At 43.7% G+C, this 27,501-nt stretch overlaps 1 protein-coding gene across 2 annotated transcripts in view; it reads left to right on the forward strand.

Annotated features, from left to right (window-relative positions):
* The first annotated feature begins 11,002 nt into the window (after positions 1-11,002).
* The window catches only part of Fam222b (family with sequence similarity 222 member B), a 56,416-nt gene continuing 39,917 nt past the window's right edge, over positions 11,003-27,501 (forward strand). For both annotated transcript variants that reach the window (XM_005077032.4, XM_005077034.4), the window contains exon 1: positions 11,003-11,135. The gene's annotated coding sequence lies outside the window, so the exon portion shown is untranslated. The remainder of the gene's footprint in view (positions 11,136-27,501) is intronic.

A 27,501-nucleotide genomic window follows, 5' to 3' on the forward strand; every position in this document is an offset into this window, starting at 1 on the left:
AACTCACTCTCTAGACCAGGCTGGCCTTGAACTCACAGAGATCACCCTGCCTCTGCCTCCTAAGTGCTTGTATTAAAGGTGTGCGACACCAGCACCCGGCACAGCCTGCTTTCTTATAGCATCTAGGAACACCACTCACAATGTGTTGGGCCCTACCACACTAAGAAAATGCTCTGCAGGCCTGTCTACAGCCCAATCTTATGGAGGCAGATTCTCAGCTGAGTTTTCCTCCTCTGAGATGACTCCAGCGTTCTTCAAGTTGACATAAAACCAGTCAGCACAGGTTGCTTTTTGAAATCTGGCCTTTTGTTAAGGAATGGTACTGTGGAAGACATTCCTGTAGAGCAGTGGATTGTATTTACCTCTTTAAATACCGGCTCCTGTCTAGTCTCTGAGGCTGTCTTTCTGGAGGAAAATTAATAATAATAATAATAACCAAGAAACCAAGGCAGGTTTCTGGATGTGGTGGGGCTCTCCTGTAACCCAGTATTTGGGAGGTGGAGACAGGAGAATAGGGATGTTCAAGGCCAGACTTGAATGGATGTTTGTCTTTAAAAGGGGGTACTGGGGAAACCTGGCATGTTAGATCTTTAATCCCAGGATTTAAGAGACAGAGGCAGGATGATCTCTGTGAGTTGGAGGTCACTTTGGTATACAAATCAAATCCTAGGAAAGCCAGTGCTACCTAGTAAGATGTAGGTCAGCCAGGGCTACATAGTCAGACTGTCTCTAAATAAATAAAACAAAGTAAAATAAAATAAATGACAGGGAGCCGGGCGGTGGTAGCACATGCCTTCGATCCCAGCACTCAGGAGGCAGAGGCAAGGGGATCTCAGAGTTCAAGTCCAGTCTGGTCTACAAAGCAAGTTCCAGGACAGGCTCCAAAGCTACAGAGAAACCCTGTCTGGAAAAAACAGAAATAAATAAATAAAATGGCAGGGGAGATGGTAAAGCTGGTGCAAATGCTGTGCGGGCTTGATCTGAACTCCAACCCTAAAACCTACCTGACGTCAGGGTGAACAGAATTGGCTCATGAAAGTTGTTCCCAGCTGGGCGTTGGTGGCGTATGCCTTTAATCCCAGCACTCGGGAGACAGAGGCAGGCGGATCTCTGTGAGTTCGAGACCAGCCTGGCCTACAAAGTGAGTTCCAGGACAGCCTCCAAAGCCACAGAGAAACCCTGTCTCGAAAAACCAACAAAAAAAAAAAAGTTCCCACATTTCATCACACACACACATTGATCAGTTGGTAGAGTCCTTGCCTAGCAGCAGGAGGGCCTGAGAAGGAAGGAGAGACGAGAGAAATGGTAAAGCTGCTTAGCCACTTAGGATCTCCCAGGATGCCATAGCAGCCAGAGGAACTTAACTTGACCTTCCTTGGGTTTGTGGCCTTGAGCTACCCTTGTCCATTCAAGCCCTTTAGTCAATTTCCACCTCCACCCTTTGCACTTTGTTCTAGTGGTTAGTCAGCCAGACTCTTGAAATTGTAAGATACATCTTTCAGAGATTGGAGAGATGAGACGGTATTAAGCATCTACTACATAGAAGCACATCAACTAATGAAATGGACAAATATTCCTATTGTGAGATTCACATGTACATAGATGTCCTGAGTCCTGTGTGTGTGTGTCTGTTTGTGTGTGAGAGAGTGTGTGTGCACGTGTGTATGTGTGAGTGTGCACGAGTGTGTGCCCGTGCGTGCGTACATGTGTGTGAGAATGCGTGCATGTGCGTGTGTGAGTGTGTGTATGTGCGTGCATGTGTGTGTGTGATAGAGAGAGAGTGTGTGTGTGTGAGAGAGTAATTTGACAGGAAGTTGAAGTGCTCTGGTGAAAGCCTAAATGAAATGAATTTAAGAGACAATGCAGTTGGAGCTGGAGTAGAGCTAGGTATGGTGACTGGTTCACACTTAAAGTTCTAGCACTTGGGAATATGAGACAGGAGGATTTCTGTGAGTAAGAGGAAATTCTGGGCTACATAGTGAGTGGAACACTATGCAAAAAAGTAGGGAAAAGCAGCCCCCTCCCTGAAAACCCACAAACCAATAGGCTGGGGATGTGGCTCAGTCAGTAGAGTGTCTACACAGCACAAAACCCTTGTTAGAGCCCAGCACCACATAACACAGGGTGTGCAGGAATTGGAGACAGGAGAACCAAACTTTCTCTCTCTTTCCCTCTCTCTCTCTTTCTTTCTTGGAAGTAGCTCTTGTAGACCAGGCTGGTCTCGAACTCACAGAAAGCCTGCCTCTGCCTCCGAGTGCTAGGATTAAAGGCGTGCGACACCACCGCCCAACAACAACCAGACTTTCAAGGTCCTGTTCAGCTACAAAAAAGTTCAAGGCCAGCCTGGGATACTTGAAACCATAACTTTATGTTGTTGTTTTCCTTATTTGTTTTTCCAAGACATGGTTTCTCTGTGTAACAGAGAATTTGTCCTGTAGACCAGGCTGGCCTTGAACTCACAGAGATCTGCCTGCCTCTGCCTCCCGAGTGCTGGGATTAAGTCATGTGCCACCATGCTCATCTTGTATTTATTTTAGTTTTTAATCCTGTGCATGTGCCACATGTGTGTAGGATTCACAGAACCAGAGGAGTCCGGTCTCCTGGAGCTAGAGTTGTGAGCTTCTTGATGTGGGTGTTGGGAATTGAACTTGGTTCTTCTGAGAGAAATACATTCTCTTGAACTCTTCTAGCCCATGCTTTTTGTTTTTTTTTCAGTGCTGGGGACTCAGATATTATACCAATATTTTCCCACTGAATTACATATCTAAACATTTCCCTTTTTCTCTCTTCAATTTTTTAATTTCTTTTTGAGATAAGGTCTTGTTATATAGTCCAGATTTACCTGGAACTCACTATGTAGCCCAGGCTAGCTTCAAATTTGCAGAGATCCTCCTGTCTCTGTCTCCCGAGTGTTGGAATTCTGGTTATATGCCACTGTTAGCCATGGCCAGATCATTTCTACAGCTCCTCCATTTTGGTTGAACTGTGACAACTCCAGTAACTCCAATAATTTGGTGTCTAGACGTAAATTAACTTGTTTTGATAGATTCTGTTAGTTTCTTGATTGCCCTGCCCACAATTACCAAGTATGGCCAGACAGGAATAATATTTATTGATGACCTAATATTCTTTTTTGTTTGTTTGTTTTTTGTTTTTGTTTTCTTGAGACAGGGTTTCTCTGTATTGTTTTGGAGCCTGTCCTGGAACTCACTCGGTAAACCAGGCTGGTCTCGAACTCACAAAGATCCGCCTGCCTCTGCCTCCCGAGTGCTGGGATTAAAGGTGTGCGCCACCAGTGCCCATCGATCTAATATTCTTTAACTGACTACTCACTGAGCCAGGCATTGTGCTACATATAGCCTTGCCTTATTACAAGGCCGGTGGATCTCTGAGTTTCAAGGGTAGCCTGGTCTACATGGGTAATTCCAAGTCAGCCAAAGCTACATGGTGAGACCTTGTCTCAAAACAAAAGAAACACCTTACTCACTGATTACTTAGCAATGGCCAACTGAGGCCATAAAGCGAGACCTCTTTCCTACATCCACCCACCCACCCTTTCTTCCTCATAACTACCTCAGTCTGTAAGCAGGGAGCAGGCTCCAGCTTTGATTTTTTTTTTTTTTTTTTTTTTTTTTTTTTGGTTTTTCGAGACAGGGTTTCTCTGTGGCTTTGGAGGCTGTCCTGGAACTAGCTCTTGTAGACCAGGCTGGCCTCGAACTCACAGAGATCCGCCTGCCTCTGCCTCCCAAGTGCTGGGATTAAAGGCGTGTGCCCCCAACGCCCGGCCCCCAGCTTTGATTCTTAAGGAATCCCCCTCTACCTATTTGTTTTTCCCCCAATAAAGGCCTGCACTGTCTTTTTTTGGGGGGGAGGTTGTGGTTAGAGACAGGGTTTCTTGTTGTAGCCCTGAATGTCCTGGAACTTACTTTGTAGACCAGGCTGCCTCAAACTCCAGAGATCCATCTTCCTCTGCCTCCTGAGTGCTGGGATTAAAGGCATTTGCTACCACTGCCCAGACAGCCTATACTGTTTTAAGTTCCTCATTCCCTTATCTATTTTTCCTTCTCACTGACCTTTCAGGCGCCACACTGGCTTATGTATTTGTGATGGTATCCTGTGGCCCAGACTGGCTTCTAATTTCATGCGTAAACAAATAGACACTTGGCTTCAATTCCTGCTGCTTTCGTTTTTACTCTGAGTGCTGGGATTAAAGGTGTGTCATTGAGCACAAAGGATTTTTGCTGTTGTTCATTTACAGTGCTTGATGGACCTGAACCTAGGGCCTCCTGGATGCTAGCCAAATGCTCTATTACTAAGCTACATTCCATGTCCTCACCTCCACCCCCGACCCCACACATTGTGATTAAAGGCATACTTCACCAACCCCAGCTATTGTTTGTTTGTTTATTTGTATTTTATGTGCATTGGTGTTTTGTTTGCATGTATGCCTGTGTGAGGGTGTCAGATTTCTTGTAACTGGAGTTATAGACAATTGTGAGCTGCCCTTTGGGTGCTAGGAATTGACCTGGGGCCCTCTGGAAGAGCAGTCAGTGCTCTTAACCAATTAGCCATCACCCCAGCCTCCCAGCTATTATTTTTGAGACAGGATAGCCTGAGCTGGTTTTTATAGTCACTATGTTGCTAAAGCTGACTTTGAACTACTGATCCTTCTATTCCTACTTCCCAAATTCGAGGATTACAGCCCTATACTACCATGTCTGGTTTGTTTTGTGCTGGTAACTGAACAAGGACTTCATGAAGGCTAGGCAAATGGTTTACACTCAGAGTAAAGATTTTTAGATACTGATTCTTCTTCTTCTTCTTCTTCTTCTTCTTCTTCTTCTTCTTCTTCTTCTTCTTCTTCTTCTCCTCCTCCTCCTCCTCCTCCTCCTCCTCTTCCTCCTCCTCCTCCTCCTCCTCCTTCTTCTTCCTTTTTTAAAGAAAAGAAAAGATACCAGGTAGGCCTGGCACTTGGGAGGCAGAGGCAGGAGGACCTCGAATTGGAGGATAGCCTGTTCAACAGAAAAGATTTCAAGATATATGTATGTTCTGCCGGGCGTTGGTGGCGCACGCCTTTAATCCCAGCACTCCGGAGGCAGAGGCAGGCGGATCTCTGTGAGTTCGAGGCCAGCCTGGTCTACAGAGTGAGTTCCAGGACAGCCTCCAAAGCAATACAGAGACACCCTGTCTCGAAAAACCAAAAAAAAATATATGTATGTATGTTCCTTATATCCTGGTTGACCTATACACTGATTATAAAGGCATAAATCCTAGGTTTGATTTTTAGCTTGTTTATTTATAGACAGAGTCAGGGTCAAGAATAATAGTATATAATGGTCTTGAACTTGCTATATTGCTAAAGATGACCTTGAATTTTGGGTTTTCCTGCCTCTACCTAGGCTTCATTTTTTTTTTCTCTAGACAGGGTTTCTCTGTATTGCTTTCGAATCTGTCCTGGAACTTGCTCTGTAGTCCACACTGGCAAGAAATACCTCTTAACTTCAGTTTACTGTTCTATAAGATGAGGATAATGGGAGCTAGAAAGATGACTCAGTGGTTAAGAGTACTGACTGCTCTTGCAGAGGACCTGGGTTCAATTCCCAACACACACATGACAGTTCACACCCATCTGTAACTCCAAGATCTGACACCCCCATGCAGACATACACGCAGGCACAACACCAATGCAAATTAAAAAAGATGAGGATAATGATAGTGCCTTCATAGGGTGTTGATGATTAAGAGAATTGGCACATAGCCTGAGTGCTAGTGATACTTATCTTTCTACTATGTAGGAGGCAGAGGTGGGAGGACCACTCATAAGTTTTAGTTAAGATGCCGAATGTTATTATTGCATGTCCCTTTCTGGACTGTAAATTCTATGAGCATTAAGTCTGTATGTAGTATTTACTGCCTTATCTAGTGTGTAGTGAAGATTAGGTACTCTATATTTGTTCTGAGACAGGGTCTCACTCTGTAGACCCAGCTGGCCTGAAAACTCACTCTACAGCCCAAGCTGATCTTGAGTTGGTGGTGATTCTCTGACCTCTTCCTCTTAGTTGTATGGCACTATGCCTAACTTCCTAATACTTTGTTGTTTTGAACCAGGCTTTCATTTGGTAGCCTAGAATGGTCTTGAACCTGTGATCCTGTTGCCTTGGCTTCCTGAGTGGTTTGTTTGGTTGTTTTCTTTGAGATAGAGTCTTCCTATATAAATAAGGTGGACCTTAAGCTCACTGTGTAGCCTTAAACTAGTGATCCTCCTGACTCAGCATTCTGAGTGTTGAACTTCAGGATGCTTGTGAGAGTCAGGTGGCAGCCCCCAGGGAAAATTCTTGAGCCTTTCCATTTCTGACTGAGTTCTGTAGCCTTGGGAATGTTGCATTTTGATTGGGTTGGATGTATGTTAGGAATATTGATTGACTTGAGTTATATTCTCTATGCTTGGAAGGAACGACACATGGTTTGTTGTGTTAGCACAGGTCTATAATCTCAAAACTGAAGAGGCAGAGCGAGAAGATTAAAAATTCAAGGTCAATTTGGGCTATATAGTGAGACCTGGTTTGAGAGAAAAAAAAAAGCCATCTGGGCTGTAGTATTGCACACCTTTACTCCCAGTGCTCAAGATATAGAGGCAGCAGATCCAGGAGTTGGAGGACAGCCTGGTTTATAGAGTGAGTTTCTGGACAGTCAGGGCTACACAGAGAAATCTGATCTTGAAAAACAAAACAAGCAAGCAAAAGACAACCGTTAAAGGAAAAAGTCCAAGAGGCATAGTGAATACCAGGCCAGCCAAGGCTACATAGTGAGACCCTGTCTCCAATAACAACAGCCATTCAAATAACTCTGAATATGATGTAATCTGGCACTTGGGAATCAGAGGCAGGAAGATCATTCCAAATTCTAGGCCAGTCTGTTCTGCATAGTGAGGTCTAGACCAGCCGAGGCTACCCCATCTTGAAAAAAAAAAAAAGGAAGGGGGAATGAGGGTATAGTTCAGTTGGCAGAGTGTTTCTCTAGCATGCACGGAAACTTTGTGATCAAACACCAGTACCAGTAAACAGTGTACGGCTGTGCATTCTTCCCAGCACTGAGGAAATGAAAGTTGGAGAGTGTCCTGGCATACATAAAGAAGCCAGCAAGCTGAGTCTGAATGCAACCCTAGCATTCAAAATTTTAATTGGAGTGTAGAATTGTCTTAGGGGGCACAGAATGGTTTAAATGTGGGAAGAAGTGCTGTCATCATGTAGATTACATTCTAGCAGGCCTTCCCAAGAAGTCACATGTGGCAAGGATCCAGGAGATGGAGACATTGATGATGTAGCATGGAGAGGTGAGAAGTAAGGCATCGTTCCCAGAAATTCCAAGGTCATTTCGGGCCTTCCTTTTAGTCATCCACTCATCAGGAAGTAGTGTCAATATTAATTCCCCAGCATCCTTGGCTATGCAATTCTATTTTGGTGCCAACTGTGCAATAATTTTGCAGTTGATACAGGCCCCTCTCCACTTCACAGACAGGGTTTTGCTATGTGGCCTGGACAGCCTGGTTCTTGCTATTTTTCTCAAGGTGGTTTCAATTTGAGGCAGTCCTTCTGTACACTTCCTAAATGCAGAGGTTACAAGCGTGTCACCTTGAAGAAATAGTGCCAAGTCTTTCCATCTAGGACACAGCTCACAGGATGTCCTGGTTACTGGCCACTACCTGATTCTCTCAGCTACTAGTTTTTATTCTACACATCATCAACATGACCTTGTGCTGAGAATGCTGGTGTATGTGTATAATCCCAGCAGTTGGAAGGTAGAGGTTGGAGGACCAGGAGTTCAAGGCCAGACTGGAGCTATATGAGATCTTGTCTTAAAAACAAGAGGGACTCTGCACATAAGAAGAATACCTGCTCTGCTGGCCAGTTTTTTTTTTTTTTTTTTTTTTTTTTGGTTTTTCGAGACAGGGTTTCTCTGTGGCTTTGGAGGCTGTCCTGGAACTTGCTCTGTAGACCAGGCTGGCCTCGAACTCACAGAGATCCACCTGCCTCTGCCTCCCGAGTGCTGGGATTCAAGGCGTGCGCCACCAACACCCGGCTTTTTTTTTTTTGGTTTTTACGAGACAGGGTTTCTCTGTATTGTTTAGGAGGCTATCGGTCCAGCCCGGCCTCGAACTCACAGAGATCCGCCTGCCTCTGCCTCCCGAGTGCTGGGATTAAAGGCATGTGCCACCACCGACCGGCTTCTGCTGGCCAGTTTTATGTCAGTTTGACAGAAGCTGACATCATGGCAGGGGGAACCTCAACTGAAAATAGGTTTCCATAAAATGGGACTGTAAGCCTGGAGGTGGCAGTGCACACCTTTAGTTTCAGCACTTAGGAGGCAGAGGCAGGTAGATCTCTAAGTTGGAAGCCAACGTGATCTATTAAGTGAGTTCCAAGACAGCCAGGGCTCACAGAAATCCTGTCTTGGAAACCAAAAAGAAAAAAAATGGAGCTGTAGGGCATTTTCTTAATAGCTATTGATGTGGGAGTCCAGTGCATTGTGGGTGTTGCCACCCCTGGGCTGGTGGTCCTGGGTACTGTAAGAAAGCAGGCTGGTTGCCTGGTGGTCCAAGTCTTTAATCCCAGCACTGGGGAAGCAGAGGCAGTTGGATCTCTGAGTTCTAGGGCAGCCTGACCTACAGAGTGAGTTTTAGGATAGTCAGGGCTACACAGAGAAACCCTGTGTCAAAAAAAAAAAAAAAAAAAAACAACCCTGAGAAAAACAGACGGAAGGAAGGAAGAAAAGAAGAAAGGAAGGCAGCCAGGCTGATTCCAGGATATCGAAGACTGTATAAAGACCTTGTCTTTCCCCCCCCCTCTGCCCCCAAAAAAGGAGGAGGCAGAAGAAAGAAGGTGGTGGGCTGAGTAAGTTTTAAGCAGCATCCTCCATGGCTTCTCAATCAGCTCCTGCCTCCAGGTTCCTGATTGAGTCCCTCCCCAAGTTGCTTTGGGTCATTGTGTTTCATCACAGCCATAGATACCCTAAGACAGTTGCTTTTGCAGAGGATATGGGCTTCATTCCCAACATCCAGGGGATGCCTCATACTGTCTGTTACTCAATTTCATAGGGATCTGACGCAGTTTTCTGGCATGCACACTCATGGTGCACATACATATATTTGCAGACAAAATATCCATACACACAAAATAAATATTAAAAAAAGCATTCAGAACATAGTTGAGAAATGCTCATGTTATTTGGAAGACACTTTCAGATTTTTTTTATTTTATAGGTATCGGTGTTTTGCCTGCATGTATATATGTGCTCCATGTGTGTGCCTGGTGCTTGAGGAGGCCAGAAGTGAACACCTGAAACTGGAGTTATGGATGGTTGTGAACTACTATGTAGGTGCTATGAATAGAACCCAGCTCCTCTGCAAGAGAATCAAGTGCTCTAAACTACTGAACCAGTTCTCCACCCCCTGGAAGACACTTAAAAGAAAGAGAGATGGGTTGGAGAGATGGCTCAGAGGTTAAGAACATTGGCCGCTCTTCCAGAGGTCCTGAGTTCAATTCCCAGCACCCCACATGGTGGCTCACAACCATCTGTAATGAGATCTGGTGTCCTCTTCTGGCCTGCAGGTGTGCATGCAGACAGAATGCTGTATACATAATAAATACATCTTTAAAAAAAGTTTAAAAAAAAAGAGAGATAAAGAAAAAAAAAAAGAGAGACACTTTGTCCAGTACAGCAGCCACTGGTAAGTTGCCTATACTCCTGTAAATAAGTCACCCATGATTATATAAGCATCCCTAATTAAATTCAAGAGCCCTCCATCCCAAACCAGGTAGAAGGCAACTCACTTATTAAGTTTGAAACTCTGTATACTGTATTAGACACCAATTAGTATGTACCAACTTGTAGCAACATAGGATTTTACTGTGTAGCCCTGGCTTTCCTGGAATTTACTCTGTGGACCAGGCTGTCCTGAAACTCACAGAGATATTTCTGCTTCTGCCTCCTGGAGTTAAATGTGTGAGTCACCACTGCCTGGCTAGAATTATATTCTTAAAGTCATAAGCATTTGCCAGGCATGGTAGGTAATACATAACTGTAATCTTGCCATTTAGGAGGGCGAGGCAGGAGGATAACGAATTTGAGGCCACCATGGACTACATAGGGAGTTCAATACCAGTTCTGAGGTATGTAGTGAGATCCTATCTTACAGAGCCAAAGTCATTGTCGTCGTCATCATAATACTGATACTGTTGTAAGCATCTGATGAAAACCTTCGGGCTCCTGGGTACTTCTCTGAGAAGAAGGCAGAGAGAAGTTAACACCTAGTTTCTTTCTGTTTGGGGGATAGAGTTTCTCAATGTAGCTGTAGTGCTGGAAAGTGCTACATAGACCAAGCTAGCCTCAACCTCACAGGGATTCGACTGCCTCTGAAAAGATTCATGGAGTGCCCTACCCTATCCGTTTGTTAGTTTATTAAATAAATTCTGAAGAGTCCCATTAAAGATAGTTGTATAGGAACTGGAGAGATGCTCAGTGTTTAATAAGAGTACTTGCTGTTCAGACGCTCATAATCGGCTGCATTCATCTTCCAAGTGCTGTTGGGTTAACAGACTTGTATTACTACCACACAGGGCTAAAGGTCTTTTTCAGTTTTCAAAAAGATCATACTCTACAGTCAGAGATGAACAGTAGGGAACTAACTATTCACCTGCGATTTCCTCGACGCCTAAAACATCAGTCTTTAAATGAAGGCAGGATCCAGAATTCTGGAAGAGTCCTTAAATGTATATGTATGACTTCGTAGATAAGTCTAAGTTCAAGACTTTAGTAATCTAGGTAAGATATTCTAGAGGCCTAAAAGCAAAGCAGCCTCATTCTCTGAGACCTTTAAGTAGTCAAAACCAGTGGGTGGCGGTGCCCTCGATACGCGGAGAAGCCGGCCATCAGGCACTGAGAAAGACGCCCCCAGAGCAAGATGCGCAGGCGCAGGCTGCCGGAGAGGGCCCCGGGCGCTCCGGGGTGCGCAGGCGCAAGAGAGGCTCCGGGCCAGTCCGGACCGCGGCTGTGACTGAGAGGCTGGGGCGTGGAGCAGCAGTGGCGGCGACGGGCTACAACGGAGCAGCCATGAGGGCCGGGCCCAGTCACCGACAGTGAGTGCTGGTTTAAGTGGAATCGATACTGGGGTGTGCAGATATGGCTGGCTGGCCTCTGCTGGTCGGGGATGGAGGGTCGTGGGGGAGGGATAGTTTGAGGTGATGGTGGGAGAATTTGGAGCATGGATGACTACTAGGTCGTGGGTCCCAGAGCTGGACAGCTTGGCGGAGGGAAGGGGCTCACGGCAGGGCCAGTGCCTTGTGTTGCCTGGCTTGTCATCATCCCTTCCCCCAGGAGCTTTGGGTCGCCTCTCCCTTTCCGCTTCTTTCAGAGAATGGTTGCTGGGGGAAGGGTGGTGGAATATAAAAGCCGTGCTGGAGCCGGAGAAGCCAACTCTGAATCAGGCAGAGAAGGACCGGTCACTGAAGTTATGGTGTGCCCTGGATAATACTTAGGAATCGAAAGCTCTATTTAAATCCAGGAGGAATCTAGGTTAAAGAGCTGAGGACTTGGTGGAGCCAGGTTGGGAACCAAGTCCGTCATAGATAAACCTGATTGATAACCTTGGATAGAACCCACTTAACATTTCTGAATCTCTGAAAGATGCAGTACTAAATGCAGGGCTTTTTAAAGCTTTATGTATGTGGTTTAGAGTGCTTATGAAACCGATAGATTGTAAGTACCGTACGGATGCTATATGCCAACAATGCTATTGGATTTTAGACCCTATGATTATTAATGGAATGACTGATTTCCGAGTCAAAACAAAGCATAGATGTAAAACCTCAGTAAACAAAAAATGTGCTTTATGCATAATCACAGCACATCATCTGTAGAAATGGCACTTTCTTGTGTGGTGTGACAAATTGATTGTCATATTGTATGGGAAAAGTACCATACTCCTGCATTTTTACAAATGGTATGCAACTCCTGACCAGAGAGAGAGGAAATAGGGACGAGACTGAAGTAAGGAGCTACATCCTTGCCTTCCTATTACTTTTTATTTTGAGACGGGTTTTTGAGTACTTGCTCATGCTGGTCTTGAGTTTAAGCACAGGTTAGGTTTGATCAACAATCCCGACTCTGTTTCTCCAGTAGCTGGAGTCACAGGCATACCTGGCTGAGGTTCTGGATGGGGTCCTCAGTGCGTGCCAAGCAAGTTTACTATTGAGCCATCTCCCTGTCTGTACTTACTTCTTTGGATACTGGAACTTGAACCTGGGTTTTGACTGTACTAGGCAATTGCCCTATCACCAGTTCCTTTTGTATTTTTTTGTTTAATTTGAGACAGTCTCACTAAGTTACCTAGGCTGGCCTTGAATTTGCGGTCCCCCAGTCATAGGCTCCCAAGTAGCTAGGATTACAGTTTTGTATCATTGAGCCCAGAACAGGCTTCTTGTTACTCTTTTTTTTTTTTTGGTTTTTCGAGACAGGGTTTCTCTGTGGCTTTGGAGGCTGTCCTGGAACTCGCTTGGTAGTCCAGGCTGGTCTCGAACTCACAGAGATCCGCCTGCCTCTGCCTCCCGAGTGCTGGGATTAAAGGCGGCTTCTTGTTATTCTTATCTAAAAAATTTTTTGTGAATTTGAGGCCAGCCTGGTCTACAGAGTGAGTTCCAGGACAGCCAGAGCTGTTACACAGAAAAACCCTGTTTTGAACCCCCTCCCCTCCAAAATTGACAATAACAGAAGAATTGCCTGCAAGACCCTGATATGTTTTTTAATTGTAAAGGCGTCCTTTGCAAGGGTCTGTTTGCCTCAGGGAATTCTCTGTTTTGGAGCTCAGATTGGTGTACACAGCTTTTCAACTCTTTTTGTTGTTGTTACTCTCCTGTCTGGAATCTTTTCTGTGGAGTGAAAAAGACAAGTAGTTGTGCCAGGGCCTAAGAGATGGCTGGCTCTTTGAGAGGGCTAGCACTCCTGAGTCCTTGTTGGTGAGGGTAGATAAAGCAAAGGTCAGAGCCAAACTGCAAGCTTCCACAGAGAGAAAGTGCCTTTCTAGGCACAGCTTTGTAAAGATAAGTGCAGATGCCTTTGCCTTTCAAGCAGACAGAAAGGCGGATACTTTAGCTCTGCTGGCTCTGAGGATTGAGAGCTTGCAATGGTGAGGCCTTTTGAAAACTAGGGAGTGATTACTTTTAGCTGAATAAAGGTGGGAGTGGCTGTGCTAGATCCATGGAAATCCACAGATAAGAGAAATGAATTATTTTAGAGGCACAGAGGAAATGAACCCTAGCTGTCTTTAACTTCTCTCTGTGGTAACACATTATTTTTATGTTTCTTTCCTGGAACTGTATAGCGACGATTAATTTAACCTTTTTGTTTTACCTAGTTATTTGACTTTCCCAGTAAATTCTCTATGGCTCTTCTGTGTAAGAGGATAGTTTTTTTTTTTCCTTTCTGTTTTTTTCAAGACATGGTTTCTCTGTGTAACAGCCTGCCTATCCTGGAACTCACTTTGTAGATCCTGGTTGGCATCAAATTCACAGAGATCAGCCTATTTCTGTCTCCTCCCAAATGCTGAGATTAAAGTGTGGTACCACTCCCAGCTTTTCTTTTTTAATATTAAAAAAATTTTTTTCTGAGCATTGGTTATTTGCTTGCACATATGTCTGTGTGAGGGTGTCAGATTCCTTGGAACCAGAGTTACAGACAGTTGTGAGTTACCATGTGAGTGCTGGGAATTGAGCCCTGGTCCTCTGGAAGAGCAGGCGGTGCTCCCAACTTCTGAGCCATCTCTCCAGCCCAGGGGGATAGTTTTTAAAAGGGGATTTGAGGGCTGGGTATGGTGGGTCAGAAGGAAAGACAGGCCAGTGCCTGAATTTGAGGCTATCATGGTCTACATAGGGAGTTCCAGATCAGCCAGGACTACACAGTGCAACTCTGTTTCAAAAACATAAGGGATTGTTGTTGAGCTAGATCTGCTGGCCCAGGCCTATAGCCACCGCTAGCTGCTAATGTGAAAGTGAGGTGGATCTCTAGTTCAGGATCTGCCTGGGTTACAGAGTAAGTGCAAAGCTAATAGGCCAGCATTAGTATGTGAGACCATGTTCCCTCAACACACACACACACACACACACACACACACACACACACACACACACACACACACACACACACGGCTGTAGATTTAGCTCAGTGAAGAATGTTTACTTAGCATGTCCAAAGCCTTGGTTTTGATCTCCAGTACTTCAAAATTAAAGAGAGAAAAGAAAGGAGGGTGTGGTCAGGGGGGAGCCAACTTTATTCTGTCTTTAGACATGGTAAATGAAATAGAGGTAGAAAGTATTCAAACTTGCCTAGCCATCTTATTTATTATTATTATTATTTTTTTCAGATAGGGTTTCTCTTTAGCCGTGGAGCCTGTCTTGGAATTCACTCTGTAGACCAGGCTGGCCTCAAACTCACAGAGATCTACCTGCTTCTGCCTTCCCAGTGCTAGGACTAAAGGTATGTGCCAACACTGCCCACCTATTTTAGTTACTTTTATGTAGCAAGTGATAGTTAGCAGATGAGTATTTCCTTTGCTGGGGAGAAAACAGGGTGACCAGTGCCTTGATTGCCCCTTATATGATCAATCTGAATAAAGTGAGAAATGAATTGTGAGGGTATAATATCTGCCTCAATTCATGACACTGCAAGAGGAAGGAATGACACAAGGAATAAGATTTAATTATTGTTTATTTTCATAGTGAATCATTTTTCTTAAAAAAAAAAGCCATGTGCCTCAGGGGAAACTTAAAAACATTCTATTTAAAAACAAGATTATGGTGTTTATAATAATGAAAATAACCGCTTCAAAACACAATTTTTTTTTTTGGTTTTTCGAGACAGGGTTTCTCTGTGGCTTTGGAGGCTGTCCTGGAACTCACTTTGTAGACCAGGCTGGCCTCCAACTCACAGAGATCCGCCTGCCTCTGCCTCCCGAGTGCTGGGATTAAAGGCGTGCGCCACCAACGCCCGGCTTCAAAACACAATTTTTACTTCCTACATGTCCTTTTGATCTTTTGACCTTGCAACCCATTTCACAAGTGCAATAGACAGCTTATTGGGCCAAGGCTCTGGCCACCAGCCCTTCTGCCCAAGTTTGGTCTTTGGAGTTTGTATGGCAAGAACCAACTCCAGCAGGTATTCTTCTGACCTGCACACTGGCCTCCAGCTGAGGCACCCCCCCAATCTAGTAATAAACATAAATAAAAAGAAACAGTCTCTTGTGACATTTTACAGCAACTCGCTAATAATGGAAGTAAGGCATAAATGGTTTCTTTTTTGTTTTGTTTTCTGAAATACTGCTGATATGCCAGGCGGTGGTGGTGCATGCCTTTAATCCCAGCGCTCAGGAGGCAGAGGCAGGTGGATCTCTGTGAGTTCAAGACTATCCTGATCTACAGAACAAATTCCAGGACAGCCTCCAAAGCCACAGAGAAACCTTGTCTGGAAAAACAAAAAAGAAAAAAAAATACTTCTGATAACTTTAAAAGTGAACTATATGGGAAGATGTTAGAAAGAGAAACTAGGCCGGGCGGTGGTGGCACTCGCCTTTACTCCTAGCCCTGGGAAGCCAGAGTCAGGTGGATCTCTGAGTTGAAGTATATTTTTTACATACATGAAGCTCCATGTTGGAGCTCCAGTACTGGAGGAAGACAGCAACAAAGCAAGAATAGCAACAAAAACAACAGCAAAATGTAAAGAAGAAAGTGGATTTAACTTAGTAAAGTTATGATGGTAATGTCCCTGAGTCAGTAGAATGCTTGCAGCCTGGATTCCATCTCTAGAGCTGACAATACTGGACTTGGATGTACGTGCTTGAAATTTTAGCACAAGGAAGATAAGGCAGGAAGATCAGAAGTTCAAGGTTATCCACAGCTGCATAGGAAGTTGGAAGCCCTATCAAAAATAGAAGGGGCTGGGGGGGGGAGCACTGTAAAGCAGTCTTGTTTGGACAACAAAAAATTCAAGAATGAGGAGGGGATAGTAATTTACATCTAAAATCTCAGCATTCCTTAAAGTGAGGCAGGAAGATCAATATGAGGTTGAGGACAATCTGAACTACATAGTGAAAGGTTCAGGTTAGTCTGGGTTATAGAGCTAGAATGAAAGTAAAGAAACTGGGGAGGGAAAGGGAGAGGGACCTGGGATTGACATGTGAAGCAACCTTGTTTCTAATTTAAATTTAAATTTAAAAATAAAAAAAGAAAGTAAACAAACAAACAAACAAAAAAGAATTAAAAAATGGACCAGTGGTGCAGAATAGCTTTCCAAATGCCAGGATTTGCTTTTAGTGTTTATACAGTTAGCAGAGAGTAATTGCTCATTAATATTTGTTGAATGAAAATGATAACCAATATGAATCATAATCAACAAGCCTGGGTTCAGATCTGCAGCTTTATTGTATCTTTAAACAAGTTTACCTGAAGTACCATTGCCTTAGATTCCTCATCAGTAAATACTTGACTGGAACTTAGGAGGTTGAGAAAGTGTAGGATCACCTTGAGCTGGACTGCATGAGGCCTATCTCAAATAAAAATAAGTTCACAAACAAACAAACAAAAAACAAAACCCAACTATGAGGCTGGAGTGATAGCTCAGTCAGTAAAATGCTCACCCTGCAAACCTGAGGACCTGAGTTCAATCCCGAGATCTCCAGAATCTGCGTTTTAAAAGCCTGGAATGGTGGTGCACACTCTTTATTATTTTATGTGCATTGGTGTTTTGCCTGCATGTATGTCTGTATGAAGGTGTCAGATCTTGGAGTTGCAGACAGTTGTGAGCTGCCATGTAGGTGCTGGGATGTGAACTCGGTCCCTTGGAAGAGCAGTCTAGTGCTTTTGCTTGTTTTGTTTTTTGAGACAGGGTTTCCTGGCCGTCCTGGAACTCACTTTGTAGACCAGGCTGTCTTTGAACTCAGAGATCTGCCTGCCTCTGCCTCCTGAGTGCTACCATGCTCTGCCTCAGGCAGTGCTCTTTAACCACTGTGCCATCTCCAGGTCCAGGTGGTGTACACTCTTACAGCAACTTTAGAAAGGCAGATCTTTGCCAGCCAGCTGCATGATTAATTCCATGCCAATGAAAAACATTTTTTTAAAACAAAGTGGCAAGCTGGGCGTTGGTGGCGCACGCCTTTAATCCCAGCACTCAGGAGGCAGAGGCAGGCGGATCTCTGTGAGTTCGAGACCAGCCTGGACTACCAAGCGATTTCCAGGACAGCCTCCAAAGCCACAGAGAAACCCTGTCTCGAAAAACCAAAAAAACAAAACAAAACAAAACAAAAAAAAACAAAGTGGCAAGGAATAATCTCAGGGTTTGGAGATGGAGGAGGGAGGACTAAGAGAAGTTGTTCAAGGTCATATAGCCTGCAGTTGACCCTTTCAGAAGAAGATGAAGAAAAATCCATCAAACAAAAGCAAACCAAAGTGGATAGTACTTGAGAAATGACAGAAATTGGGGGTGGGGACTATAATCATGAATACCAAAACATAATGACATAATCCCAGTGGAGTGATAGGACTATAAGTGGGCACCAGCACCACTCAGCAAGATGGCTCAATTGTTATAAGCACCAAAGAACCCAAGTTTGGTTCCCAGTGTACACATCAGTTGACTCAACTGTCTCTGACACCGTCTTCTGTCTGGCTTCCTTGGGCACTCACATATACATATGTTTTCCCACACATACACACGTACATATAAGATAAAAACATCTTTAAAAGAAAAATATATATATGAATTAATCCCAGTAGAGATTGATGGTGCCCATTTGTAATCCCAGCACTGGGGTGCTGAAGCAAGAGGATCTTGAATTTGAAGCCTCTCTCAAACAAAGCAGGATGGAGAGATTGGCTTGAGAGCACTGGCTACTCTTCTAGAGGACCTAGGTTGGATTTCCAGTACCCACATGATGTCACAACTCTCTGTAACTTCAGTTCCAAAAGATCCTATGCCCTCTTCTGGTTTTCACAGGCACCAGCAGGTATGCACATGGTGCACAGACATATGTGCAATCAAAACACCCATACTCATAAACAACTGCCAAGGAATTTGTAATAGAATATAATCCACATAATCAATTTTTTTGGTGCCAGGGATTAAAAAAAACATTTTTTTGAGACAGGGTTTCTCTGTGTAGCCCTGGCTATCCTGGAATTAATTTACTCTGTAGACCAGGCTGAGCCCCGAAATGGGAGATCCACCTGCCTCTGCCTCCTGAGTGCTGTGATTAAAAGTGTGCTCCACTACTATGTAACCCCAACTGGTCTGAAACTCCCTGTGTAAACTAAGCTTGACTCTGCCTTCCAACTGCTGGGAATAAAGGTGTGTTCTATCACACCTGACCCTAAAAATCACTTTTATGTGATGTTGAAGACTGATCTCAGGGCTTTTCACATGTTAATAACTCCAGATGCTGCACTGCACCATAGAACTGCACCCGTAGTTCTGGCCACAGTTGCCTACCAGTTTACCAGATCAGCATGCTGCCGATCATAAGATGCATCCTATTTTCAGGGTTAAACTGTAAGAAAAAATTGTGAGTGGAGTGTTGAAGCAGAATAGATGATTTGTTAGGAGAATGAAGGCAAGGCTGAGAAGTATTGATGAGAGACATTCTACATTGAACCTGCAAGACAGGTCCTCTAAGTGAGACAAGAGAAGGCATTCCAAGTTAACAGTAAATTCTGAAGATGAAAAACTTACCTGACAGGGAATATAGCATGATCACGAAGGGGTTTGAAGCTTGTCCATTGCGCTATTCCCTAAGTTGGGAAACTCAGCTGCTTAAAATTTTTTTTTTTGGGTGTGTGTGTGTATGGGGTCTGTGTCTAGACTCCTGTAAAGAAAGACTGAAGATTAAGGAAAAAGAAAAGTTTGAGCCGGGCGTTGGTGGCGCACACCTTTAATCCCAGCACTCCGGAGGCAGAGGCAGGCGGATCTCTGTGAGGTTAAGACCAGCCTGGACTACCAAGCGAGTTCCAGGACAGCCTCCAAAGCCACAGAGAAACCCTGTCTCGAAAAAACCAAAAACAAGAAAAAAAGAAAAAAAAATTAAAGTTTGAAGATGGAGAGCCAGAGGCACTGTTGGTACGCACTGCTAAGACAGGACAAGCAAGGGGAGGAAATGAGCTACGACTTTGCAGAGTAACATTGAATAATGCATCAGCATAGGAAGCTTGGCTTTCAGAAGAGACGTGTGCCTAATACTTACTTTTAAACTCTTAAAGCCATGTAGCAACATCTAGAACATGATTCAAGTTTGATAAATTCCCAAGTGAGAGTAAATGAGAAGAGTGGCAGGGGAATGGGTAGGAGCTCTCCAGCTGACCAGAGGGTGATGAGTGTGAAGTCATTGTACTCTTAGTGAGGAGAATGCTTTCTTAGAGAAGTGGTTCATGTCTACCTCTCTCTTCACTGCCTATAAAGGTTTGTTTGTTCTCTGGTCAGTTGTGAGGTAGGATGAAAGGAATACAGCTTAAAAGGCAAATTACCAACACTCCCCACCTTTTTTCTTTTTATATTTTGTTTTCTATGCATGTGAGTATGTGTATATATTTTAAATTTTTTTTTGAAAATTTGTGTGTATGCATGTTTTGCCTGCATATATGTCTGCCCTACATACATGCCTGGTACCTGTAGAGGCCAAAAGAGGGCATCAGATTCCCTGAAACTGAAGTTACAGACAGTGTGAACCCAAATGTGGGTACTGGGAATTGAGCCCAGGTGCTCTGGAAGAGCAGAGAGTGCTTTTACTACTGTACCATCCCTCCAGCCCCATATGTGGATATATTTGTGTGCTCACACGTGCCAAGGCATGTGTGTATAAAGGTCAGAGGACAACTTGCTGGGTCTCAGGGATTAAATTTAGCATTTTTAGCCATTGAACCATCATCCTCTTGTCCCTATTTCTATTTATTTATTTGTCTTTTTGAGACAGGGTTTCTCTGTGTAACTTTGGAGCCTGTCTGGCACTCGCTCTGTAGACCAGGCTGGCCTCAAACTCACAGAGATCCTCCTGCCTCTGCCTCCTGAGTGATGGTTCTTATTTTACTGTTTATTAAAAAGTCCATGTACCCCAGGCAGGCATTAAACTTGGTATATAGTTTTGAATGACCTGAGACTTGATCTTCCTGCCTCCATTTCCCAAGTGCTGAGATCACAGGTATGCACCAACACACCCAGTTTTATTGGTCACTGAGAATTGAACTCAGGGCCTGGATCATGCTGGGTAAGAACGCTATCATCTGAGGTACATCTTCAACTCTTTTTTTGTTTTTTTTTTAAGATTTTATTTATTTATTATGAATACAACATCCTGCCTCTATGTATGTTTGCAAGCCAGGAGAGGGCACCAGATCTCATTACGGATGGTTGTGAGCCACCATGTGGTTGCTGGGAATTGAACTCATGACCTCTGGAAGAGCAGTCAGTGCTCTTAACCTCTGAGCCATCTCTCCAGCCCACATCTTCAACTCTTAAAGGTATAGTTAAAATATGAAAGCAAAAAATCAGATTTGGATAGATCATTATAAAATGGTGATTTGTGCTTGTCTCAGTGAAGGAAGCCTTGGTTTCATTTTCAAGTACCATACAAACCAGCCGTGGTGGTTTACATCTGTAATCCCAGTACTTTGAAGGTAGAGGCAGGAGGATCTGACATTCAGAGTTACCTTAGACTACTAGGGCATTCTGCCACTAGGCAAGCATTGTAGCAATTGAGGTACATCCTAATCCCACTTTTTAAAAGCCCCCCCAAAGATGATTGATTGATTGATTGATTGTAACATGGTCCTCTTAGATAACTCAGGCTTCTTGAAAAATTTTTTTTTCTTTTTGGGACAATCTTGATTCTCCCTTTCATGTCCCTATTCAGGCTCCAGGTACTACTGCTGGGGTGGGGGAGGCAGCTCTCAGCAGCGCAGGGCTCAAAGGGAATCTGAAATACAACTTTATTTTATCTGAGGGGTAAAGGAAAAAGACACATACTCTCTTGATGGTTTCCTTCAGATCTTTTCTTTTTGTTTGTTTTTTTTTTTTTGAGACAGGGTTTCTCTGTGGCTTTGGAGGCTGTCCTCCTGGAACTCGCTCTCGTAGACCAAGCTGGTCTTGAACTCACAGAGATCTGCCTGCCTCTGCCTCCCGAGAGCTGTTATTAAAGGCGTGCACCACCAACACCCGGCTACATTCTGTTTTTCAAGTGAATAATTACAATGAATACAAGTAAAAAAACAGCATATTTTCCATATGCTTTAAACTTTTTATATATTACAGGTAAAAAAACAAATTATCCTAAGAACCAATGTACATTCATTACAGATGGTTGTAAGCCACCATGTGGTTGCTGGAAATTGAACTCAGGTCCTTTGGACGAGTAGCCATTGCTCTTAACTCGTGAGCCATCTTTCCAGCCCAAACCAATGAACATTCATACCCAAGCAACTTGTTACAGATTAACAAGTTGTGTGTAACCCAAGCAAGATATTCTTTTACTGGCAGGCTGCATTTTATGGTTACAAAGAAATGATCAGCCGGGCATTGGTGGCCCACGCCTTTAATCCCAGCACTCGGGAGGCAGAGGCAGGCGGATCTCTGTGAGTTGGAGGCCAGCCTGGTCTACAAAGTGAGTTCCAGGACAGCCTCCAAAGCCACAGAGAAACCCTGTCTCGAAAAACCAAAAAAAAAAAAAAAAAGAAATGATCAATCACTTTATCTCAAAAGGTAATCTTGGGCTGGAGAGATGGCTCAGAGCTTAAGAGCACTGATTGTTCTTCCAGAGGTCCTGAGTTCAATTCCCAGCAACCACATGGTGGCTCACAACCATCTGTAATGAGATCTGGTGCCCTCTTCTGGCCTGCAGGGATACATGTAGGCAGAACACTCTATACATAATAAATAAATAAACAAATAAATAAATCTTTAAAAAAGGCAGTCTTACAAGAAATCTTAAAACAATCACAAATCTAAACTTTTTTTGGGGGGGGAATGAGTCAGTGTTTCTGGGGTTATCCTGGAACTTAGCTCTTATAGACCATGCTGATCTCGAATTCACAGAGATATGCCTGCTTCTGCCTGCAGAGTGCTGGGATTAAAGGCATGAGCCACCGCCGCCAGGCCAAATCTAAACTTTTATGTATGAAAAAGAATCAGTCAGCTCTACTTTAAATCTTTAGGGTGCATACTCACTCATCAATAGTTTTTTATGTCAGGAGATTGAGGGCAGAAATGGGTGTAAGGGATTAATCATCACCTTTGGTCATCAACCAATCCTAGCAAGAAAGGTATGTCAGCTCATGATAACTGGGCTGCTTTGTTCTTGTTACCTGACCTTAACGAGTTCCTCGTTCAACTATGTGCCCTTCTAAAACTTAGATTGTCTTTTTAGGTTTTTCACTTCAAAGCTATTTGACAAAACATCTTAGTCTAAGTTATCTTCAAAGCTTTGTTTCAGCTGTGATATACTTCAAAACCTGTGAACACATCTCCAAACATTAAGATAGAAGAATTTAAACTAGCTGGAATACTAGAACTCAATTGTTTTTTCTTTTTCTTTGGGTTTTTGAGACAGAGTTTCTCCGTGTAGTCCTGGCTGTCCTGGAACTCACTTTGTAGACCAGGCTGGTCTTGAACTCACTGAGATCCTCCTGCCTCTGCCTCCCCAGTGCTAGGAGCTAAAGGCATGTACCACCACCATCTCCCATCTCAATATTTTTTCTTTAAAGATTTTTATTTTATTTATTACACATACAGTGTTCTGCCAGAAGAGGGCACCAGATTGAATTGTAGATTGTTGTGAGCCACCATGTGGTTGCTGGGAATTGAACTCAGGACCTCTGGAAGACCAGCCAGTGCTCTTAACCTCTGAGCCATCTCTCCAGCCCCCAGCCATCTCAATATTTTTTAATTGTTAACTTAAGCCACAGTCTATATGGCTCCTTAATAGAAACTCACGTATTCTAGCTGTGTGACACTTCTTTGTTTTATTTTTAATTATCAAAACTATTTAACCTAATGTTATTACTATAATCAATTAGATAGTACAGTTTGGGAAGAAATAATTTTCATAGTAATCCACAGGTAAAAATGCCCAGTAGAATGGGATGTATCCATTAGATAAATACACTACATTACAGGCAGTGGCAATCTTCCACATCTGTTTTCACCATGCCAGGTACCAAAGAAAAATGACAGCAGTAAACACAAGACAGCACAACGGAAGCAAAAGTCATTCTGGAAGCCGGATGGTGGCTCATGCCTTTCATCTCAGCACTTGGGAGGCAGAGGCAGACTGATGATCTCTGAGTTCCAGGACAGCCAGGGCTGTTTCATAGAGAAACCCTGTCTTGAAAAACAAACAAACAAATCACTCTGGAGTCTGTGGTCTTGGGACCTTGCCTATCTTAGATTTACCCGTCAGCCTCTTGGTGGGCTGACACCCTGAAGTCAGTTGCTGTCTGTTGCTCCTCTGACATGGCTACCAGCACCCAGGTGACCACATCTTTTTGTAGTCTTCCTGCCTTGGCCCTCTGTGGGGTTCACTCCTACAGCCCTCCCTCTGCAGGGTTACAGATGTGCACTGTTCTATCCAGAGTGTGTTTTTATTTTTATTTATGTATCTTTGTGACACCTGCTTAGAGTCTACAGGGGCCAGAGGAAGGTGTTGTGGCTGCCCAATATGCTCCTAAGTGCTGATCCATCTTTACAACTCCTCAGATATTTTTCTGTGTGTGTGTGTGTGTGTGTGTGTGTGTGTGTGTGTGTGTGTGTGTGTGTGTCTAGGCAGGGTCTCACTGTGTCATCCTGGCTGGCCTGGAATTCTCTGGCTAGCCTGGGGCTCACAGAGATCAACCTGCCTCTGACTACTGAGTACTGGGATTTCAAGATGTGTATGAATTTTTTTATTATGGACTCTCAGGTGCTTTTTTATTTTTTAGATTTCTGTTACTTAATTTAATGTATGTGAGTATTTTGCTGACATGTGTCTGTGCACCATTTGCATGTAGTGCCAGTGGAGGCCAGAAAAGGGCATTGGATCTTCTGAAACTGGAGTTAAAGATGATTGTTAGCTATCATGTGAGTGCTGGGAACCAAACCTGGATCCTTGAAGAGCAGCCAGTGCTCTTAACTGCTGAAGCTGAACCATCTCTCTTTCTCTATCCCTGTAACAATCCCTCCCTCTCTCTGTCTCTCTGTCTCTGTCTCTCTCTCTCTCTCTCACACACACACACACACACCATTTGCCAGGTGTGGCGGTACACACCTTTGATCCCAGTACTCTGGAGGAATAAGCAGAAGTATCTCTGTGACTTTGAGACCAGCCTGATGTCCATAGTGAATTCCAGGCCAGGCAGGGCAATGTAGTGTTACCTTGTCTCAAAAACCAAACAATCCATGCCCAACCTGGTCTACAGGTCGAGTTGCCAGGACAGCCAGGGCTGGTTACACAGAGAAATCCTGTCTTGGAAAAACAAACAAAAAACCAAACAACAACAAAAGAAAACAAAAAAGTCAGATAAATGACTGAAGTGACTCAGAGGCACAGCCCTTGCTTAGCAAGCATGAGACCCTGAGTTTGGTATCTATAGTCTCAAAAAGCTGGTGAACAAGAAGCTAGGAGGGGACATAAGATCTAAAACTGTCCGCCTAGCACTATACAGGAAAATTGCAAGTTTCAGGCCATTTTGAGCTTCATAGTAAGATCCTACCTCTAAAAAAGAAAGGAAAAAAAAACTGATCATAGCTGTCTATAGAGATATAGTTCAGTAATAGAACACTTGTCTTGGATTAGCAGAAAGCCTGGGGTTCAAGCCCCAAAACTTTGGGAGAAGAAAGAAAGAAGACAGACAAACCTGGTTGTTGAGGCATGTGCTCATGGTCTCAGCCCTCAGGAGGTAAGGCAGGGAACTCAGAAGTTCCAGGCCAGGCTTGGCTACATCACAGATCTCTCAAAACAAAACTCAAACAAGGGTGAAGATGGAAGTACAGTGGAAATATGCTAATCCTTAACACATGGGCACCAAGAGGGCCATTATTTATAAATTACATGAAGATTAATATACTTCCACTACACATAGTTTGTTAAGAACAGTTGGTCTTTTTATTTTGTACCAACAATGCTTATCTTTATGTTTGTTTGTTTAAATCAAGGTCTCGGGCTGTAGAGAAGACTCAGTGGTTAATAGTATTGGCTATTCTTCCAGAGCTCCTGAGTTCAACTCCCAGGAACCATATGGTGGCTCACAACCAACTATAATGAGAGTTGATGCCCTCTTCTAGCATTGTAACGTGTAGTTTTCCTCTGCCAGCCGATTTGGTTTTCCCCGCCAGCTGCTTGGGCTCTGCCACAGTTGCAGTCCCCAAACAATACACAAGACGTTGTATTAATTATGAAGCTGTTGGCCATTTGCTTGTTTCTTACTGGCTAAATCTGACTTAAGTATTTAACCCATTTAAGTATTTCTCTTACCGGAAAAGGGTTCCGTACCTCTTACTTCTATGGCGGCTACATGATGTCTGACTCTGCCTCTCTTTCCCAGAATCCTCCTTGACTCCTAGTCCCACCTATCTTGCTTCCCTATTGGCCAACAGTGCTTCCCCATCATAGCATGCAGGCATATATGCAGACAGAACACTATATGCTAAATAAATAAATAAATCTTTAAAAAAAAAAGAGCTGGGCAGTGGTGGTGCACGCCTTTAATCCCAGCACTTTGGGAGTCAGAGGCAGGCATATCTCTGTGATTTTGAGGCCAGTATGGTCTTCAGAGCAAGTTCCAGGGCAGCTAGGGCCATTTCACAGAGAAACCCTGTTTTGAAAAACAAAACAAACCAACAAAAAACAAAGGTCTCACTGTGTATCCTTGGCTGGCCTGGAACTTGCTATACAGACCAGGCTGGCCTCCAACTCATAGAGATCCATCTACCTGCCTCTGCTTCCCAGACATAAGGGGTTAAAGGTGTGCAACACCATGCCTAGCAATAATGCTTATTTTTATACAAAACATTTCCTCTTCTGCACTGCTGCAGAAAACACCAGAGCATCTGTGCAAATGAAATATCAGAGCCTTTCAAAAGAATTGTAAGGTTTCCAACCTCCTCACTTGTCTTGTGTCTCTTCTCCCTACTGCATTAGTTTTAATTTTTTGTTTTTCAAATAGTCTTGCTGTGTAGCCAAAGCTGGCTTTGAACTCTTAATTCTCCTGTCTCCACTTCCTGATTATAGGTATAAGACACCATGTCTGGTTTGGTTTTATTATGTGTGTATCTTTTTTTATTAATCTTTTTAGGTTTTATGTGTGTGAGTGTTTCTCGAATGTGTGTGTACCACATGTGTGCCTGGTAACCTGGGAGACCAGGAGAGAGCCAGATTCCCTGGAGTTAGGGATGGTTGTGAGCTGCTGTGTGAATGTTGGGAACTGAATCGAGATACACTGCAAGAACATCAAGACTATCAACTGATTAGCCATATTTCCACTCCTTGACTTTGGTTTTTAAGTATTTTATTTAGCTAGGTGGTGGTTCCAGCCCCAGGCCCTTGATTTTAATGCCTTAACTACTTATGGGTCTGGGGAGATGGTTCAGCAGTTCAGAGCATTGGCTGCTCTTCCAGAAGACCTGATTCAATTCCTAGCATCCACATAGCAGCTTACAATTGTCTGTAACTCAAGTTCCAGGGGATCTGGCACCCTCACACAGACAATCATGCAAGCAAAACGCCAATGCACATAAAAGTAAATCTTGGAAAAAATAAAAAAGAACTCTTTGTTGCCTGACAGTGGTGTTCACTCCTTTAATCCCAGCAATTGGGAGGCAGGCAGATCTTTGAGTTCTAGGCTAGCATGGTCTACAGAGTAAGTTCCAGGACAGCCAGAGCTACATAACACAGTGAAACCCTGCCTTGAAAACACGGAAATAAAAAAAAAATTGATTTTAAGCGTGTGTGTGTGTGTGTGTGTGTGTGTGTGTGTGTGTGTGTGTCTGTGTCTGTGTCTGTGTCTGTGTCTGTGTCTGTGTGTCTGTATGTGTATATATGTGCATGTAAGTGTAATTGCCTTCAGAGGACAGAAGAGGACATTGGATCCCTTGGAGTTAGTTATAGACAATTGTGAGTACCCCAAAATTGGTGTTGGGACCCAAATTCCAGTCCTCTGCAAGAACATATAATCTTTTGTTTTTCAACACAGGGTTTCTCTGTAAAAAAGAAAAAAAAAAAAAAAGAAAAGAAATCCTGGCTGTCCTGGAACTCATTCTGTAGACCAGGCTGGCCTCAAACCCACAGAGATCTGCCTGCCTCTGCCTCCAGAGTGCTGAGATTAAAGGTGTGTGCCACTGCCACCACCACCCAGCTTTGTTTCTTTGTTTTTGAAAAGGGTTTCTCTGTGTAACTGCTTTGGCTGTCCTGAAACTAGCTCTGTAGACCAGACTGGTCTTGAACTCACA

This window comes from Mesocricetus auratus, unplaced genomic scaffold, assembly GCF_017639785.1.
Source record: "Mesocricetus auratus isolate SY011 unplaced genomic scaffold, BCM_Maur_2.0 Super-Scaffold_100007, whole genome shotgun sequence".
Taxonomy (NCBI): domain Eukaryota; kingdom Metazoa; phylum Chordata; class Mammalia; order Rodentia; family Cricetidae; genus Mesocricetus; species Mesocricetus auratus.